The following is a 21481-nucleotide window of genomic DNA, read 5'->3' on the forward strand; positions in this document are numbered from 1 at the left end:
TTGTAGGTAAAAAGCTTTCTCAGGCCAGGACAGATATGTGGCTGGTTCAACTACCTTTCCCTTCTTTTTGACTGTGACATGCTCGACTTCTTTAACACAAATTTTGGGATGCTATTAACTCCTATAGAAGGAATGAGCAGGAAGTTCAATAACAGTAAGCAAATCAGTAGCTGGGCATAGATTTTAATATTATGTTTACATTCATAAACATATGTGAGCTTGGACAAGTTATTTCCCCTCTTCGGCCCTTAATCTCCTTGTATGTAAAATAAGAAGAGTGGATTAGATGAATTATGAAATCCTGTGACTCATATGTTGACAGAATAAATTATGCTTATTGTGAGTAAGAGGTGTTCAGCATGATCCCTTCTCTTCCTTCTCTTGCTCTTGCTCTCTCTCTTCTGCTTGGTTTTAAAGACAAAGCTTTTAATAAAATGAACAGGATGCCACTTGTCTCTATAAAAAGCAGACTGACACTAGGCTCCATGAACTTTAGGTCAAGTGCTAAAATTTCAAACCAACCAAAATATATAAAGACAAAACCTGAGAGTTCATACAACAACGCCAGAGATCTTATTGCTCTGCTCATGGTCAAGGTTGCTCTGTTACATGCGAGACCTATTAAAATTGCATTGAGGGTGCCATGCAATGTCCTTATTATAACTAGAAAGTTGTCTAAAGCCCCTCTGAGTGGAACCTTCTTCTTCCCGACAGGGGTAGAGGTTGCAGTTAAGCATGGAGGTATACTCAGGTTCTATCTAGAACCTTTATTTTCTCTTGGGTGTTTGTAGTATGCACTTTTGGCTGGGTTGATCCCATTGGTTTGTGAGGGTGTGTGTGCTGGGCGTGGGCCTCAAATCAAAACCAGCAACTTCTGTTTGTAGACTTTTTCAATCCGCAAGTTTTTTCTGGAAAGACGCAGTTCTCCAACTCAACTGAAGTTATAGGGAGATTCCAACAAATGACCACCCAATCCAAGAAGAGAGATGCCATCACTATTTCTCTGTTGACGATGATTGCAGGGCTCTTCTTCGGTGTTAGGCAATGTCTTTGCCCGTAATGACTTCCCTTGGCCCTGACACTCTCCCACCAACTTGAGTGAAGGAGGTAACCTGTAGGAGACACTTGATATTCAGGCCCTGGGTGTGTTATCCCTTAGCTGACATCCAGAGCCCTGGTTCTCACATCCTCACTGTGGTCTGGGGAGTTCCCTAAATCAGTCTTGCCAGCAGAACAAAGCTTATTATCTGCCTAGATCGTGCTTCTATCAGTCTCTAGACTAAATCACTAAGGAGGCAATTCTCACTGCAGGAATTAACAAGCAAAATGGAGCTTTCCTTACCCAGGGCAGGAATAAAATAGGCAATTTATCACCCAGCAATAAGGCCCAGGTTAGTAAATTCTGGTTCTGATTTTATGGCCCTTAAAGAACCAGGTCAAGCAAACTCTATGCCCCCAAGTAACCCTGAAACCAGGTGGTTCCAGCTCTTTAGGCTCCTTTCCCAAAAATTTGTACAGCAGCTTCCTGGAGCTGGCTGGAAGGAGTTGAGGCTGTTGGAATTTGGCTTGGGTTTGTAAATCTTTAGCTAACAGGGGCCTAATTCAATGCTTCTTTTAAAAATTGGAAAGATAATGAGTGTTACTTTAAATTACCGTGGGTTTGCAACTTTTTGATTTCCTGCTTTCCCGGGAGTTCATTTTTCTCACCATCTGCGGCAACCTCTGTAGGTGAGCTGTATCATGTGCCATGCCTTCAAAAAAAAAAAGTCTCATTGTTTGAGTCTCTCATAGTTGTCTTTCAACATGCTGATTTTTCTCTGGCTACACTTTTGGAAACTGGCAGCCTTAGGGAGGATTTTGTGACCAGTATTATGATTTTGCTGTGAGCTTGCCAGTCCTCTTCTGATTCTGGTCGAGTCAGTCCTGTTGGGTCTTGATGCTTATTCTCTTTTCTGTTTACTCCACAGGGGATTTCATCACTGTGCCTCAGGGAATGGACTGCATACAATTTTCTGTATATATGATGGGACTCAGTCTCAAAGTGTATTCCAAGTATTGGGCAATCTTTCTTCAACCTCCTTCCAAAACGGTACTTCCATGCCATTTTTTTTTTTTTTTTTTACTGCTTTCAATGACAGGTTTTGCCTCACCTGCATATAAAAGAAGTTGGTGTTGGATATATATATTTTTTAAGCTCTAAATTGAGAATAGTGTCACATGAGGGCTGGAAAGTGACTCTCAGGGGAGGTTTATTTCTTTTTTCAGGACATCTTGTGGTTTGGTCCCATCATTTAGAATCTAGAGTTGTGTCCGGTTGCAGAAGGATCCACTGTAATTTAATGACTAGACTTAGTACAGATTTGGTAGAGTGAGTATCCCAGGATGGCTCTTAGGTTATACCCATCTAACCCAGGTATTCATAAGAGCTGGTATCTTTTTCCCCTTGAGCTTTTCCAGTATGATAAAAGACAATTCTTCCAAACAGCAGATCAGAGCACCTAGAGATGGTGGTTTTCCTATTACTCAAAGGAACAGAACAGGGAGGCCTTTTTATCATTAATCAACATCAAATGTACTTTGGGAAGTCCCAATTAGTGTTTCTGGGCCCAAAGAAACTAAGTCTGGGCTAATTCCAAACCCCAAGTGATCTTGCAGCAAGCCTGCTTCAGCCATTTGAAATCCTTCCTGAGAACACGGAGAATGCTCTCAGGTGAGTCCAGTCTCCATTTCCTGTGCACTCTGCAGTCATTAAGATTGATTGGGCTCCCTGCTCGGCGGGGAGTCTGCTTCTCCCTCTGACCCTCTTCCCTCTCGTGCTCTCTATCTCTCATTCTCTCTCTCTCAAATAAATAAATAAAATCTTAAAAAAAAAAAGATTGATGGTGTAGACATGGCTCACGGTCCCATCTTTCTTTTCTTCTCTTATTATTCTATTAGGAGAGATTTAATTCTTCTTATCTGTTTTGGAAACAATGATGAGACCAAGCAACCTCTGCATTTTAGTTCCAAAATGCAATATATGAAAGCGAATTCACAGGGTAAAAATTCCTAAAACATGTCAGCAATTTGATGTACTGTTACTTCTCTGCTCTAAATTCTGTAATAGCTCCTTATTTCACTCAGGGTAAAAGCTATAGCCCTTACAGGGCCTTCAAGGCTCAAAGCTTCTGGCCCCATTGTGCCTTCTGACCTCATCCCCTATGACTACCCTTCCTGCTCACTCCTTACTATTTCCTGAGCATGCAGGCATGTGCCGGCTATAGAGCCTGTACTTTAGATGTTCCTTCTGCCCCCAAATATCCATCCACATGACTCATTCCTTATCTTCTCTAAGGGTCTGCTAACATTTCATTTTTTCAAGGAGGCCCTCCCTGACTACCCTATTTAATCCTGCAATAGGTCTCCCTAACTCTCCTTGGGACTCCTGATTGCCCTATTATTTTTCCCAAAGCATTTATTTATTTTTATTTTTTAAAAGAGTTTATTTATTTGACAGAGAGAAAGATAGCGAGAGGGAACACAAGCAGGGGGAGTGGGAGAGAGAGAAGCAGGCTTCCCGCTGGGCAGGCAGCCTGATGTGGGGCTCGATCCCAGGACCCTGGGACCATGACCTGAGCCAAAGGCAGATGCTTAACGACTGAGCCACCCAGGCACGCCTTCTCAAAGCATTTAAAAAATACTATGTAACCTAATTTTTATGTTATCTCACCCACTAGAACGTAAGATCCGCAAGGGTACCAATTTTTGTCTGCTTTGTTCAAAATAAACACCACATTTCTAGAATACTGCCCTGGTACTGCTACATAGAAGGTACTAAATAAATATTTTAATTTTTTACTTAGTTTTTTAAAGATTCTACTATAAGTGAGGTCTACAGTGCTTGTCTTTCTCTTTCTGACTTATTTCGCTTAGCATAAATGTCCTCAAGATCCAACCATATTGTCACAAATGGCAGAATTTCCTTTTTTTTAATGGATATTCCATTATTTGTATGTATGTATGTATGGAGATAGATAAATATATATCCTACATTTTCTTTATTCATTTATTCATTCATTCACTCATTAATGGACACTTAGGTTGTTCCATGTCTCGACTATTGTAAATAATGCTGCAATGAACATGGGTGTGCAGGTATCTTTTCAACATAATGAGTTTATTTCCTTTGTGTATATATCCACGTGTGGAATGGCTGGTTCATATGATAGTTGTATTTTTAATTTTTTGAGGAACCCCCATATTATTCTCCAAAGTGACTTGCCAGCTATTTATTTATTTATTTTTACAGATTCTGTTTTTTTTTTTTTAAGCAGTAGGTCTTTTACCTGAAAGCAACATCTCTGATCCTCCAATGATAGGAAAGTTCAGAACTCCAGGGATTTTGTGTAGACACAGTTAATTGGTTCAGGTTAGGGCTATCCTGGTAGAAAGAAAAAAGAAAAGAAAAGAAAAGAAAAAAGAAAAGAAAAGAAAAGAAAAGAAAGGAAAGGAAAGGAAAGGAAAGGAAAGGAAAGGAAAAAGAAAGAGGGAGGGAGGGAGGAAGGAAGACAAAGAGAAACTTTCTGTATTTGTCAAGAAATAGTGACCACTTGCAAAATCACAGAGTAGATATGGTTCTTTGTACTCTGCCAAATAGCAGAGCTAGAAAGATTCTTATAACTCAGATCATATGTTCCTCTGCTCAAAACCATCCAAGTGGCTTTCTGTCTCACCATTAAAAGTCAAAGTTCTTATACTGACATATGGGGTAGTTTGCACTTTGTCAGTTTGGTGAGGCTGGAACTACTTTCCCCAGAATCCTCTTCCCTGAATGGTTCTGGGTCAGATTGACCAAAGAGAAATTTGTTTGAGATTTGGAAGGCAGGAGTGCAAGAGTGGTCATTGCTCTTGGAAGGTCTTTGCAGCCAAATATGGTAAATGACAAACACAGATGTGCCTAGCAGGCTCTAGGTGTTTCTTACTCTCTTCTGCTGCATGGCTAGCTCATCCTGGCTACTCATCAACAACTGTCTGAAGCCCATCTTCAGATGTTTGTCTGTGGACACACAGAGATGGTGGCTATGTCAGTCTACAGCTTTCTGTAGACTACTCTGCCAGCTCTTCATAGTCCCATCCCAACAGCTGGGTGTGCCTGGCTCCTAGATCCCCCTTGCAAGCTCTGGCTTATTCACCTTCGCCAGGTCTGGTTAGTGACTCTTCTCTGACATCCAATAACCTCTTCCAGGCTGTTACTTCCACAGCTCCTCCCACAATTGTATAAAGTCTAATTCCCATAAAAAGCCCTGTTCCAAAATCCTCATCATGGTTCTGCTTCCCTGACTGAATCTTGACTGATGTAATCTATAAAGCCCAAAGAGATGTGGCCACACTTGGTGTGTCCTCTGCGTAGGACGTTCTTTCTGCAGATAGTCATAGGGCTCACTTCCTTACTTCCTTCAGAGCACTGTTCAAATATAAGCCTAGAGTGGCATTCCTGATATAAAATAAGAACTCTTACTCCACTCCCCGCATGGCTCTATCTCCCTTACTTTGTTGTTTCCCTTTGTAATACTTCTCATCACTTTTCATGTTATTTATGTATTTACTACATGCCTTCCCACAAGCAATTGATACCTAGGGTCGACCTGGGTGTCTAGAAGGTCCTTGGATATGAAAATACTCATATCTTGATTTTTATTACCCTCTAATTGAAATTTAGCATTTCCTTCAACTATGAGTATAGGCAGTAAATCCCATGGTTTAGTGGGGCCTGTGACTTTTTGTCAAGAAAAGTCACAGATGTGTTTTACCACATTATAGTTGTCAACAATATCTTAATATCATTTATGCTCATCACTTTGAACTTATGGTAGTCATTAGGGTCGCAGTGAGATGACATGTGAGTGAAGCCTTCCTGTCCAGAGATGCTCACAAGACATAGCCAGCCAATTATAGAGAAGCTCTGTGCCTGCTTGTCATTCAGCCACCAAATAGTGAAATCATGGCTTCTTATATTAGTGACCCAGACAACTCATTGCTTTCTAGTATTTCCTACTTACAATGTTAGTCAATACATAGAAAGAGCTGTTTCTACCATTTGTTAAAATTTTACAAGACCGGAAAGTCCTGTTAAAAATGTGACAGTAGGCTCCAAATGGAGTCACTTATGCTAAGCCCCATGCCACCAACCTAAGAGCTAACTTAATTACAATTTCAGCTCTCCCAAAAATGGAATCTTAAACCAGTCCATCAGGAACCACCTGATCAGCATAATTAGGTAATCTGCCTACTAGACCCCTGCTATCCCCTAAAGGAAGTGCCCTTGCAACAATCAACCTGCTTTTTTGCCTAGTATAACTTCCTTGTTCCTGCTCCCTTCTGCCTATAAAAGTCTTTCATTTTGTACAGCTCCTTGGAGCTCCTTTCTATCTGCTAGATGAGATGCTGCCTGCTTCATGAATCATTGAATAAAGCCAATAAGATCTTTAAACTTTACTTGGTTGAATTTTTAAAAAAAATTTTAAAAGATTTTATTTATTTATTTGACAGAGAGAGACACAGCAAGAGAGGGAACACAAGCAAGGGGATTGGGAGAGGGAGAAGCAGGCTTCCCACAGAGCAGGGAGAGGGAGCCTGATGCAGGGCTTGATCCCAGGACCCTGGGATCATGACCTGAGCCGAAGGCAGAAGCTTAATGACTGAGCCACCCAGATGCCCCTACTTGGTTGAATTTTGTTTTTTAACTATTCAAATGAGAATTCGTAATTATTTATGAGGCCGCATGGCCTTTTGTAACAGGACTAGGCATGCAGTCTGGGAATAAAGCTAAGTTTAAATATAGTGGATGGTTGAGATAATTATTGAATTGTGTTACTTAAAGTAATTTATTGCTGATAGACCATGCAGTAATGTGGGGTCAAGCACAGTGTTGCAAGTTACTGAAATTCAATACAATTGTTTTTCTTTGAATTCTATGTATTTTATTCTATACACTTGAAAATACTATTTTGAGAAGGGATCCATAGACTTTACAAAAGTTGCCATGGGGTCCCTGGCACAAGAGGTTAAACTCCTACACAAGAATGTTAACTACAAGAAGGTATAGACTTTCTCTTTTGTTCATTGTGACTGTTCATTTCTTTTGCTTTGAAATCTACCACTTGGTGAGACTTGATTAATTTCAAGAATAACCTAAGGCCAGATAGAACTCTGTTATTAATATCCTCTCCACACCTTGATATCTACCCCCTTGCTTTTCCTGAGGGCTGCCCTTCCCTTTATTCACTATTGGTGGCATAGTCACAAAAGGAATTGCATCCTTTGGAAGTCACTGGAAACAACATTCCTGAAGATCCTGCCCACAGGTAAGGGCTTTTCAGGACACAATGTCAGACCTTCAAGACAGCCCTGGGGAAAAATAAAAAACCTTAACAAAATACCCTAACAACAAGAAAGAACCCAGTAATAACTCATACTTTGGGGATTTCCATGTTGCTTTTTTACCCCAATGAAAGAAACATGACATTGTATTCTAAATCAGCATTTTCACTGTTTTAAGAACATTGACTAAAACTACCTTGTGTCATACAGGTCTCAAAAATTCCGAGATGACAAATTTTTCTCTGCTGAAGACCTGTGGCACCAGAAGAAGGCTCTCAGGGCCCCTAGTGTTCTAGTTTTTGGATAAGAAACTTGTGAACACTTCTCATATTAAGAGAAAAAGCCCTGGGGAAAAAACTACAGTTTTTAGCACTGTGGTTCATTTTAATGAATACAACCAAGATACACAAATCAAATAGCACAGCTACAACATGGCATGAGAGGTCACCCCATCACCACTCCGTCTGTGTGCAAACTTTCTAAGGCACTTCCAAACCTGCTCCCTCATTTGGCTTCCCAACATCCCAAAGACATGGACTGAGCAGTTCCAAACAGATCAGAAGAACCAGTTATGGACCACTTTCTTACACCATACACAAGAATAAATACAAAATGGATTAAAAACCTAAATGTGAGACTTGAAATCCTAAAAAGCCAAGGAAAGGGCATAGGCAGTAGTTTCTCTAACAGCAGACATAACAACATTTTTCAAGATATGTCTCTGAGGCAAGGGAAACAAAAAGCAAAAGTAAACTATTGGGACTACATCAGAATAAAAAGCTTCTGCATAGCAAAGGAAATAATCAACAAAACCAAAAGACAACATATTGAATGGAAAAGATATTTGCAAATGACATATCTGATAAAGGATTAGTATCCAAAATATATAAAGAACTTATACCACTCAACACCAACAAAACAAATAGTCTGATTAAAAATGGGCAAAAGACATGAACAGACATTTCTTCAACGAAGACGTGCGGATGGCCAACAGACACATGAAAAGATGCTCAGCGTCACTCATCATCGGTGAAATGCAAATCAAAACCACAATGAGATATCACTTCACACCTGTCCAGAATGGCTAAAAAACAACACAAGAAACAACAGGTGTTGGCTAGAATGTAGAGAGAAAAAGAATCCTTATGCACTATTGGTGAGAAGGCAAACTGGTGCAGCCACAGTAGAAAACAGTATGGAGTTTCCTCAAAAAATTAAAAATAGAACTACCATATAATCTAGTAATTCCACTAATGGGTATTTACCCAAAGAACATGAAAACACTAACTCAAAAAGACATATGCACTCCTATGTTTATTGCAGTATTATTTACAATAGCCAAACCATGGAAGCAGCCCAAGTGTCCAACTATAGATGAATGGATAAAGAAGAGATGGCACACACACACACACACACACACACACACACACACACACACTCACTATGGAATATTACTCAGTAATAACGAAGAATGAAATTGTGCCATTTGCAATAACATGGCAGGATCTAGAGGGTACAATGCTGAGTGAAATAATTCAGTCAGAGAAAGACAAATACCATATGATTTTACCCATATGTGGAATTTAAGAAACAAAACAAATGAAGAAAAAAGAGACAAATGACAAAGCAGACTCTTAAATACAAGAGAACAAACTGGTGGCTGCCAGAGGGGAGGTGGGGGGAGGATGGGTGAAATAGGTGAAGGGGATAAAGAGTACACTTGTCCTGATGAGCACCAGGTGTTGCATGGAAGTGCTGAGTCACTCTCCTGCACACCTGATACTAATATAACACTGTATGTTAACTATACCAGAATTAAAATAGAAAGTATTAAGTACTAAAAAAAATAAATAATAAAAAATTAAAAAGTATTAAGTACTACTTTTAAAAAGTAAAACTAAATTTTCTTTATTGACTTTGTGTAGAGGAGAATGAAAATAATGCTTTCCTATGTCTCTCTATAATAAAAGAAGATATATTAAATTGGAAAATAACCCAGTTATTGCATAACCCCAGTTTCTTATGATGGGACAAAATGATGAGAAAGGGACTTTTCTAAAAGAATTACATTAAATCTGATTAATATCTGATTAGTAGTATTCTGATACCTGATTAATAGCTTTCCTAAGCTATTATTACTTCTAGGCAGAGTGCTTGTTGCTATACAAACATTCCATTTGAATTTCCCCACCTCCCTAAGAGATCAATGTTAGGGGTACTGAAGCTCAAGGGGGTTGGGTGTTTGACAAGGTCACACTCTTTCCATCATAATGTGCTGCTCTAGAGCTCACAGAATTTCTCAGACTTCCCATTTTATACCATCTTCATGATTCTATTATTTGTTTAAATTGGCTGGCTTAAAAAATTATATACATGTGTTTAAAAGGGAAACTTCCCATTGTTGCTGGTAATCAACCACTTGTGATAGGTTGAGTGTAACTGTAAAAATAAATGCAATGGAAACAGGACAGTGTTAGCACATTTTAGCAAGCTGTGGTTGTCAGAAGTTCTTTTGTTTTTTAGTTTTAATTTTTTAAAAGTTTTTATTTAAGTAATCTCTACACCCTATGTGGGGCTCGAACTCATGACCCTGAGATCAAGAGTTGCACGCTCCTCCAACTGAGCCAGCCAGGCGTCCCGAGTTGTCACTAAAAAATTCTGAGCCTGAGGATGACTCTGCTAATCAGGGAGCTAACAAGTGCTGGAGATAAGCCATAAGAAGACGTAATTAATGTATTAGTTTGCCAAGGCTGCCATACACAGTATCAAAGCCTTGGTGGCTTAAATAACAGAAATTTAATTTCTCACAAGAAGTCCAAGACAAGGGTATTGGTGGGGATGATTCCTTCTGAGGTTTATCTTGGCTTGTTCGTGGCTATCTTCTCCCTGTGTTCTTTTTTTTTTTTTTTAAGATTTATTTATTTATTTGACAGAGAGAGAGAGAGATAGCAAGAGCAGGAACACAAGCAGGGGGAGTGGGAGAGGGAGAAGCTGGCTTCCCGCAGAGCAGGGAGCCCGATGCAGGGCTCTGTACTATATGTATCCAAACCTCGTCTTGTGATAAGGACACCAGTCAGATTGGATTAGGGCCCACTCTAATGACTTCATTTTAACTTAATTACCTCTTCAAAGACCCTATTTCCAAATTCAGTCACATTCTGAGGTACCTGTGAGGGTAGGAGTTCAAATTATGAATTTTGGAGAGACACTATTCAGCCCATAACAATTGGACCAAGATGAGATCTTTTCCTTGGATCATGAGAAGGGTTGAAACAAAGTGAAAAGAACTTTCTCACTACATGATTCAATGTAATTATCATGACCCAGAATCATCTAAAATCATCTCCTGAACCACCCGTGGTACTTCCCCCATGCGCTGGAGAACAGGATACAGTGTGCTCTATTGTAGATATCTTTGTCAGATGCTGTGGGTAGATTCTCCTGGCCCATGCTGGATGACACCTGAAATTTTTGTAGCGGTCTTTTGTGCACAGCTGGCTTCTGAACTTAGGCTGAGGGCTTTATGTGGCCCACAGGAGCCTGCTTGGCTAGATTGTAGGAGGTATGGGCCTGAATGCAAGGAGGTCATTTCCCTAGGAATGAGGAGGTGGTAGATACTCCTGCTTTGTTATGATTTGTAGGGCTGATTTCAAGGGTTTTACACAGTCCCTTGAAGAATCTCCAGCAAAACTGAGCCCTGGTTACCCAGAGCAGCAACCTGCTCATTCACATGCCCTGATGACCGTTCTTCTCTCTTCTGTCTCATTCCTCCACTCCCCCACTGTGCTGCCTAGGATTTCCTCTCCAGATTAACTACTTTCACCTCAATCCTTTTCTTTCGATCTGCTTTTAGAGAATGTAACCAAAGAGTATATATATGGTTTGCCATCTAAAACAATGAATAAGTAAATAAAGAAATAACACAAAACAAATCTATCTACTTGCTCTCATTTCTGGATAATCAACCCAAATCCTACATTGCTTTTTCTTAGAACAGTGAGGTGAATGGAGTCGTAGAAACAGGCATGGACATGGAATGACCTCCTAGAAAGTTCAAGAACCAGGAGTTTCTAACTCAAACCTTGACCATCTTCTTTGATGAGTCCATCTCCCTTCTCATTCTGGAAAATTGAATGTGATGCTTAGCATGGCCTTAGAAACCACAGTGGGTGTGCTGAATTTTTCTTTTCTTTCTGGTCCTTAGACAATTTGGGAGATAATTTGATTATGCCTTAACTTTCTTTTGTAGATTAGACTGGTTGGAAGTGGATTTTCTGATGATAAACATAAAAAAAACAAAAACAAAAAACCCTTTGCCAGGAAAGGCGGAATAACCTGGTTGATCGTTTTACTTAGAACTGAAGAGGTTTGCTGAGGATGTGTAGACTTGACTTCAGAGCACAATATAAACAGAATTTCACATGCTGACAGAGCATTCTCTGCAGAAATTGTGTACCAAGTGTCTTGCTAGATCCACAAATAAAGTGACAAACCATATGAACTCATGGAGGCTTATGATTCCCATAGAGCTTTTATAAAAAAAATGTGTCAACAGGAAAGGATAGAGAATGATACATTGAATGCCACTTACAGCATAACTTTATGAAATCTAAACAATTTGCCACAACCCCCTTTTCCTTTCAAAGAAATAACGCAACACAAACGTGTCTGAAACTTTTCAGAACCTCTCTTTATTTCTATTCCCCTCCATCCACAGATGGATTTAGTTTTTATCTTGGATTTTGTTGTTATCATCCCCAAGGATGTTTTAATATTTTTACCACACGTGCAGTATCATAAACTATAGAGTATTGTTCCACATGTTTTTAAAACTTTCTGTAAGTGGATCATTCTGTTTGCATCATTTTACAACCTGATTTTTTTAAAATTCAACATCATATTTTAGGGATTTATCCATGTATATCTATCTATCTATATATATAAGCTCATTCTTTTTAACTGCTTTAAAACATTCCATTGCACAAATGAACCACAATTTGTTTTTCCATTTTCTAGCTGATAAACATTTAGGTTGTTTCCAATGTTTTCATATAACACATAATGGCTTTACAAATATTCCTGGACAGGGTGCTTTGTGCATGTGGGCAGAAGTCTCCTGTAAGATATATGCCTGGAAGTGGGTTATATATGATGTGTGGCTTCAACTTATTAAAGATTGCCAAATTGCTCTGTAAAGACTAATTTATAATGCCATCAGCAGGTGTGAAAATTTTCTTTCCCTCACGTTCTCAACCCACATTTAATATTGATCGACTAAAATTTTTGGCCAACCTGAGGTCTGTGAAAAGTATTTCATTCTGGTTTTAATTTTCATCTTCCAAATTACTAGCGATGGGAAAGGGTTATTTATGTATCTTGGATGCTAATCTTTTGTGGTTTTATATGGATCACATGGACTTTCTCCCAAGTGAGTGAATTTCTTTGCACCTTGTTTTTGAACGGAAGGTCTGGATTTTAATGTAGTCAATTTTACCAAACTTTTTCTTTACACTTGGTGCTTTTTATGTATCATCTAAGAAATGCTTCCCTTCTCTGAGGTCATTCAGACATCCTCCTACATTTATTCTAAAAGTTTTATATTTTTACCTACACAATTAAGTCTAGAATCCACTTGGAATTAGAATAGAGAGGAGCTCTGATTTAGTGTTTTTACTTAAGGATACTCAAATGTCCCAGCACCAGTTATTGAAAAGACAATCGCTTTCCCGCTGCTCTGCATAACCACTATTATCATAAATCAAGTATTCATAAATGCATGAAGATATCTCTTGGTTCTCTAGCCCATTTTGTTGGTCTACCCATCTGTGGACCAGTTCCACAACATTTTCTTTCGTTGCTATAGATTTATAATGTTGACATATACCAGTGTAAATATTTTCCTCTGCATTCTACTTTACTCTTAATCATAATTGCCTTGGCTTTTTATAGCTGTTTCCTCTTCCACATGAATCTCAGGACCAGCTTGGCCAGTTCCATGATTGGCCTGCCTATTAAAACGGTAATTAGATTTTTTGAATTTATGGATTAATTTAGGAATAATTAATATTTTTATGACATCAAGTCTTCCTGTCAATAATATATCCCCATTTGTTTTTTTTTAAAGACATTTCAACAACATTTTATAATTATTTTTATATGGATGCTACATTTCTCAGGTTTCTCCAAAAGGAAGGATAAATAGATTCCACCTGATAGGAAGTAGCAAGGTTATGGAAGAGTATGTGAGACCAGAAACATTGCTGTGGCCATTTTGGAAAATTCGCTTTGCCATAATCTGCCCTCTGGCTACTGTAATTTATATCCCTCTCATATTTGAAGCAGCTTACGCTCTCCCCAAGGACTGCAAAGTCTACGCGCATTATGGCTTCCATCTCAGGCTCACAGTCCCAGACTTTGCCATCTAGATCATACTCAAATGCAACTGGGGCTCTTTGGGTTTGGTTCTTCAAGCAGAGCTTCTAGGGATAGTTCTCACTGATCTTGAGACTTGTGAACTCATGAAAGAATTGGGCTGTGACATTTATATGGAACACATACTGATGGGACAGGTATACAGTAACTGCTATCGACCCTTCTCTTCCAAAAGGGTGAAAATGGGAAGCACGTAGGAATCCATACCAATTTTGAAATCCGGTAGGGTACATGTTGCCATTTATTTGACTAGATTGCAGTACTACCACCTGGCAATGGTGCACCCTGGCTCTTGGTTATGCCCTCCAAGTCTTCTTTCCTTTTCTATAAAAAATGGCCCATGTGACAGCTGAATGGATTTCTCAGTCAGCTTTCTGCATGTATAATGTTGACTAAACCTCCCTTTCCTAAGCTGATATAGTTATTTTAAAAACCTCATGGGTTTCTTATGAATCAATACATTTTGAATACATTCCATTAGACAAAAGCTACACCTACCAATCTTGCCAAATAAGCCCTTCTCTACCTTGGGCTTGCTGTAAAACTTTTAATGAACAGTACTCATCAGGTCCTTTGTTCTCTTAGTTAACAGGATCTGGGGAGCATTCCTGTAAGATCACCAGAGGGCCTTCTTTCTGAGCAAAGCAATTCTTGAGGCACTGGCTTTTGTATTTCTGATGTTCTAACAAAGGCTCTTATGATCTGGTCCTGGGCTTAATATTTGCTCTGAGGCTATCTCAAAATTTGGGACTACTGAGGAGGCTGGGAATTAGGAATCGTTTTATTTTTTTAACACATCAAGTCCTGGCTCCTTTATATTTCTTCTAAATGTTACTTGAAATGTGAATAATTCCTTTTTTTTAAGGGGTCATCTTTTTACTTTCTCATTTTATCATGGACAATGGGAAGAAGCCAGAAGACACCTTTAAGATTCTGCCTGAAATTTCCTTAGCTAAATCGTCCAATTAATTAGGTACCTCATGAGTTTTCCACATTGCTCCAGGAACGGTGTTCCTAAACTTTGTCTCATGACATAACAAGGATTTCCCCCAGCTTCCGAAAACATTTTTCTCACCTTCCTTTACACCCTCATGGATAGCTTCATCAAGGGTTATCAGGCATTCTTTAATGGTCTCTTCAAGATCCTTTAGGCTCTCACTAATACTCTCCTTAAGGATTTTACAGTTTCTGCCTGCAATCTTGTCCCAAAACCATTCCCACATATTTTAGACTTTTTGTTGCCACAGCGTCTCACTTTTGGCACCAAAAATATATTCTACTTAAGGCTGTATAACAAATAACTCCAAAAAAATTGTGGCATAAATAACCATTCATTTTGCTCATGAATCTGTGATGTGGGTAGGTCTCGGCAGGAATTGCTCTTGTCTACTCCACTTGACATTAGCTGGGGGCAGCTTGAAGGCTGTGGGTTGGAACCACCTGATGGCTCATTCACTCCCATATCTGGTGACTGATGCTGGCTATCCGCTGAGACCTCAGCTTGGGCTGGTGAATGAAGTAACTATATGTGGTCTGTTTGTGTGTCCTTTCCTTCTTTATAAAATGGTAGCTGAGTTCCAAGGGCAAATATCCCGAGAAAGGGAGAGCATCAGAAGAAAGCTGTATGACTTTCTAAGATCTAGTTCCGAAAATCCCCAGCATTATTTCTCCTGCATTCTATTTGCTGAGGCAGTCACAAGTCCCATCCCTGGAGAGAGAAAAAAAAAAAAAAAACAGCTTCTCTGTTGATGCGCAGTGGCAAATTTCCAGAAAATCATATGGGAAATACTGGTGTGGGCTTTTTTGAAAAACACATTTTGCTTTAGTTACTATTTTATATAGAATTGTCAGACAGGCTTCTCTCAAGGTGACATTTGAACACATGTCCATGAAAGGGAGGGAGTCATGTTTTTGCTTGGGGAAGAGCAGTGGAAACAAGTGCAAAGACCCTGGGGCAGATTATGATTGACGTATTTGAACCAGTTTGGCTGAGATCAGGTAAGCCAAAAAAAGAATAAGGTTATGTTCAGAGAAGTAACCAGGGACTTAATATTTAGGGTCTTGTAGGCCATTGCAAAGACTCTAGCTTTTACTCCAAGCCATGAGGAAGGGGTGGGTTAACAGAGGATAGACATTATTGGCCATAGGCTTTTAAAGGATCACTTATTGAGATACAAGGCTCATGAGTTTATGGTGTATTTGTTATCACTGTGAAGATGAGATAAATAGGAATGAAGTTTATTGCTACACACCCAGAGAACTCAATTATATTTGAGCCAAGAAGGTAAGTGATAAATCTTAGTCTCTTGTAAATGTCTTTCTAAAATCTATATTTGGTTTAAAGTTGAATTTGTACTTTTTAGGCATTACTAATAAAATTTAGCACCCTCTACAAACAAGAATTTTCTGATTTTGAAAACTTTTATAGGTGTGGGGTGGCAAGTGTGCTGGATATCTCTTATTTGTCTTCACTACCCAGATTCACTACCCTCTCTACTCTCTTGTCTGCTTCAGGAGCTGACCTCCATATATCTCTTGGACCTCTGGCTTCAAGGTGGGTAGAGTCAATGGAAAGTTCTAGCAGGCAAAAGGGAGGAAGGAGAGTGACATCAGGATATTAATTCTTGTAGTCCATTTTGAGAGCTCCTCAACTATATCTTGACGGAAGGTCACAGCTTCTCTCAAAGCAGCTGTTCTATGAGACTCTTTTTTTTTAGTCCTGGTTACTTCTCTCTCTCCCCTTTAGGCTAAGGTGGTGGACTTCACTCCTGCTAGTCCTCCATTTATGCACTCTCCCCTTTGGTTCTCTATAACCATATTATTGTAAGTAGACCCTTTGCAAATAAAACCTCCTCAAATAATCTTATTTTGCATGTGCCATCTGTTCTTTTGGGGATCCTGAGATGGTATAGCAATTCTTAAGCTCTAAAAATTCAAACTAGGGCATTTATGTATTTAATTTTGATTTACCTCTCTCCTCTCTTTTTGTCATTTCTTTTTTTTTTTTTTTTCCCCTCCCAGACCTATAACTATGGGAATGGAGGAATATGTATATAGACATACTCAGAATTTGAGGAGGCATTTTATTGAGGAGGACAACTCTTCAAACCTGGATGTGATGTATGCAAATATATAACCACTTATAGGTGTCTGGGCATCAAAATCCATGTGAAAATGGCACATGTATTTTCCTTATGTTAATGGAGGGTGACCTCCATTAATGACCTCTTACCTGCTATCACCTCTTTTCCTCATTACCCCCCAACTAAACCTTTTAAACTATATTGCCACATATGGACATTTTACAAGGATATTCAGTAGAGGGCTAAAAGAATTGAGCCATGCTTACATCTGAGGAAAAAGCTCTAAAAACATGTATAAAATCTCTGAGGTGGGGACTTTGGAGGCCAGAGCTTTATAAACCCTAAACATCCTGACTCTTGCAATCAAATTTAACATTAGTACATTATCTCACTTAGTCCTTAGGCCTTTATATTTCTCTCTTGGTTTGATCTTCCTCTCTTCTTTCTTTTACTTTTTCCAGAGAAGAGATTACACAGAGGATCAAAGAGTCAAGATTTCAAACACGTGGTGCAGTTCTACTTTTTTTTTTTTTTAATTATTGTGCATTATCTCTTGACTGAATGAACTTGCTTGGACAAAACCCAGTACTGGTCTGAGTAACTCCTTAGTCAACAATTGTTGAAGGACTGGCTATATTTTCCTAAAAGAGGCCAATTCTACATCTGGCTTAAAATGGCATTTGGCTTTCGGGTTTTGAAATAGCTTCTTATTCCCCAGTGAAAGACCTATGAAAACTGAGAAAAACAAAAAAAAACTTAAACAATAATAGAAAACCTAATGGAAATAATTGTCCCAATGGAGTTGGACCAAGAAAAATCCAGGCAAGATTTCCTTCATGTCAAACTCAAGCTGCTTGTGTACCAGAGCGGGCCAGGACAAAGGAGGGATGGAGAGTTGCTGAAAACTTATCTTTGCCCTGCTATAACAGTTAAGAGCAATGTTCTAGTTACTCTGTCTATATCACAAATTACCTTTAAAGTTAGTGGTTTCAAACAATGGAAATCATTTTTTATCTCTCATAATTTTTGTAGGTCAGGAATTCAGACAGAGCACCATGAGCACAACTTGGCTCTGCTCCATGAGTTCTTAGAATCTCAGTGGGAAGACTGGAAGCCTGGGGCTGGAATCTTCCAAGGGTCCATTCACTCACTTGTCCGGTGGGTGATGCTGGCTCTTGGACTGGGGGCTTCACTGGGATTGTCAGGCAGAGCATCACACTAGGCCTTTCCATGTGGCATGGGCTTCCTTACAACATGGTGGCTGGATTTTAAGGGGAAATGTTCCATGAGAGAAAAAGCTATGCAAAAGTTGTATTGCCTTTTATAATCTGGCTTTGAAAATCACAAAGTGCCACTTCCAGCCCATTGTATTGGTCAAGACAGTTACAAAGATTCCCTCAGGTTCAAAGAGAGCAACGCAGATCCTCGCTGTTTGATAGAGAATTACCATGTTTTAAGATGCCATGTGGGATGAGATATCTATTGGTGCTGTCATCTTTGGAAAATGCAACCTGCCAAGATGAGAGCTGTCAGGCGAGATGGCCTGGGTCAGAATTCATGCTGTGCTACTTCCTAACTGTATGACCTAGGGCTTGTAAATCAGTCGATTTCTCTGTACCGTAGTTCCCTCACAGGCTTGATGTGAAGATTCAATGAGTTATATGATAAGTAATGAGAACAGTACTTGGCACACGTTTGGTGCTAAAAAAATGTTAGGTCTTATCATATAATGTAACAGGAAGGGTGCTCTGTCCTTGCCATTTATTTCCATCTTCCTATTCTCTAGGTGGAAGGGCGGGTCTTTTAGCACAAACCAAGTTAAATTACACCGTGAGAGATGGCTAATAGTGGCACAGAGAGGAGGGAGTTGTTAGTCTGCTACATTTTCTTTTCTTAAAGAATCTGAAACCCTTAGCCTAGTCCTTGGAGGCCTACAGGAAACTGCTCACTGCAGGAAAAATACAATCTGCTACAGATAAAGCCTCCCAAGTTAGATGGCCATGCTCTGCCAGTTACCACATGTATGATGGTAGAAGCTTGCAGGATAGAAGATGCAACTGAGATGCCATGAGTAGGAAGATAGATGAAAGGGGGAAAAAAAGAAAAAAGGAGGAATTCTTCCATTTCTGAACCTGATTTTATATGTCTCAAAAGGAAACACAGTAGGACTCTATGTTCGTAATACCCTACTAATGAGACTGGGTTTTTATGGACACAAAGATTGTACTTGCATGCTTTCTAGACATCATGGACATAGGGAAGTTGCCTATTTGTTTACCTGTCTATCCGCAAGAAAAGACACCAAAATATTAGCACTGGTTTTCCTGGGTAGTGCATTAAAAGTGATTCTTTTTTATTAAAAAAGAAATCTTTTCCAAATCTTCTACTATTTCATAATTCAAATAAATATTAGGGGGGGAATAGCCTCCTAATATACAGCAGCTGGGCTTGCACATCACTAATGCCTCTGAGTATCAATTCCTAACACACTGACAGCAGCATTTCAATGGGAAGAAATGGGCCAAATCATCTTCTGGAGCTTCCTTTCCTTGAGGGAGAAGATTTTGATGAGTTTCTCCTGAACCTAAATCTGCAGAATCACCAAGATGCAGTGACTTACAGAACAGTAAAGAGGTCACTTTCATGGCCTGGGTGGAGTGACCCTAATGCCTGACCCTCTCAAAGACCTAAAGCCCCTCCAGTTTTACCTGTTGACATTTGCTGAAGAACACAATGAATTTCCCAGTGACTCAGCTCCCTGTGACTTGAGCATGGCTTCTGTGATTTCAATAGAAACCACTGTAGCCCATAAAAAATACAGAGGTGGGGTGGGTGTATGAAAGATTGCAGAACACAGCCAAGCTGCACCCCACCCCACGCCTCTATGGCTAACAGCACACCCAGAGGTCCTTAGGGAGGGGTGAGTACAATAAGAAAACACCTGTGAATTTCTTGCAGAATTCCCCCGATGGCCACATTCCACCCTTTCCTCTTTTATAAAAGGTTCCATTTGCTCCATCTCTGACCCCAGGGCATGGACAAATGGATGGAGGCCTGGTGTGGCTTCTCTGCTTTTGGCTGTGTTCCCCGTACCAATTAATCAGCGGACCTCAGCCTGACAGGCTCAGCTCTCTGCTGCTGCTCATCCTCTGGCTGTTCTGGTAATTACTCCAAAGCCTTCCCCAGATGCAACAATTTCTCAATGTTTTTTCTTCCCCACTGCTCCAACTTAAGTGCTGGCTACTGCACAGAGAGCAGCCATGGCCTCCCCCTCTCTTACTGACTGTGGTCAGTAAGGCGCCCTGAGCATCCAGTTTGAGTCCAGACTGTGTTACCTGTTAGCTTTGCTACCTCGGGCTTGTCACTTGACTTCCCTAAGCTTCCTTATCCTTGGAAAGAGGATAATAGTAACTACCTTGATATCCTCAAGGAGTCATTGTGATAATCTGATTGTGGTGATTCTTAAACCTTTTTCTTTTTTTGCCAAAGATATTTTTGGCAGTCCGGGAAGCCACAGATCCCTTTTCAGAATTGTGTTTTTGAATGTATAACATACATAGGGTTGCAAACAAAATGAAGCATACTAAAATACAATTACTGAGTTATTAAAATCAACTGATATAAAAATAAATGTCTCTAGTAATGCCTTAAATAACAAGATTTAGCAGTTGGTCTGAAGACTGTATGATTTCTAACCAGTAGGGAGCCTAAATGATATGTTCAGATATCTATCACAGCAGTGATATGATATGAACATATCTGTGACTTCATTTCATGATAAAGTCGCAGGTACCTTTGGGACTGTGGTTTGTTGCCTGCATTCATAATTGATGGAAATGCTAAATTCTAGTTAGAGTTTAATGAAAAAAAGAATTTTCCCATTCAAGTTCACAGAGCTCTGAAATCTGTTCACATATTCTTGAGGGGACATGGACTTCAAGTCAAGACATTCTGATAAAAATAAGTGAGATAATGTATGTCAACTGTGGGATTTGATGCACGTCTTTCTCTCTTAGAGAAAGACACCCCCTGTGCCCCGCCACCGCCCTGTGCCACGATACTGTGGCATCATGTATCAGAGTTAGTCCTTATCCTCAGGTTAAACAAGTGTGTCTCTAGCTGTGGTCGCTAACCCATCTACGTTAGACTGACCTAGGTCAGAGAGAGGGTAGGCAGTGTACATTTTAGAGAGAGCTTCTGAGGTCCTGCCCCCCAGTCCTAGTGAATCAGAAGTAGGCCTGGGTGACATCCCTTCTTTCTTTCCTTTTCTTTCTTTCTCCTTCCTTCCTTTCTTTTTTTTTTTTCTCTTTCTTTCTTTCTTTCTTTCTTTCTTTCTTTCTTTCTTTCTTTTTCTTTCTTTCTTCTTTCTTTCTTTTTTCTTTCTTTCTTTCTTCTTCTTTCTTTCTTTCTTTCTCTTTCTTCTTCTTTCTTTCTTTCTTCTTCTTTCTTTCTTTCTTTCTTTCTTTCTTTCTTTCTTTCTTTCTTTCTTTCTTTTTCTTTTTCTCTTTTCCTTCCTTCCTTCCTTTCCTTCCTTCCTTCCTTCCTTTCCTTCCTTCCTCCCCTCCCCTCCCTTCCCTTCCCCTCTTCTTCTTTTTCCTCTTCCTCTT

Source organism: Zalophus californianus, chromosome 1, assembly GCF_009762305.2.
Source record: "Zalophus californianus isolate mZalCal1 chromosome 1, mZalCal1.pri.v2, whole genome shotgun sequence".
In the NCBI taxonomy this organism is placed as follows: domain Eukaryota; kingdom Metazoa; phylum Chordata; class Mammalia; order Carnivora; family Otariidae; genus Zalophus; species Zalophus californianus.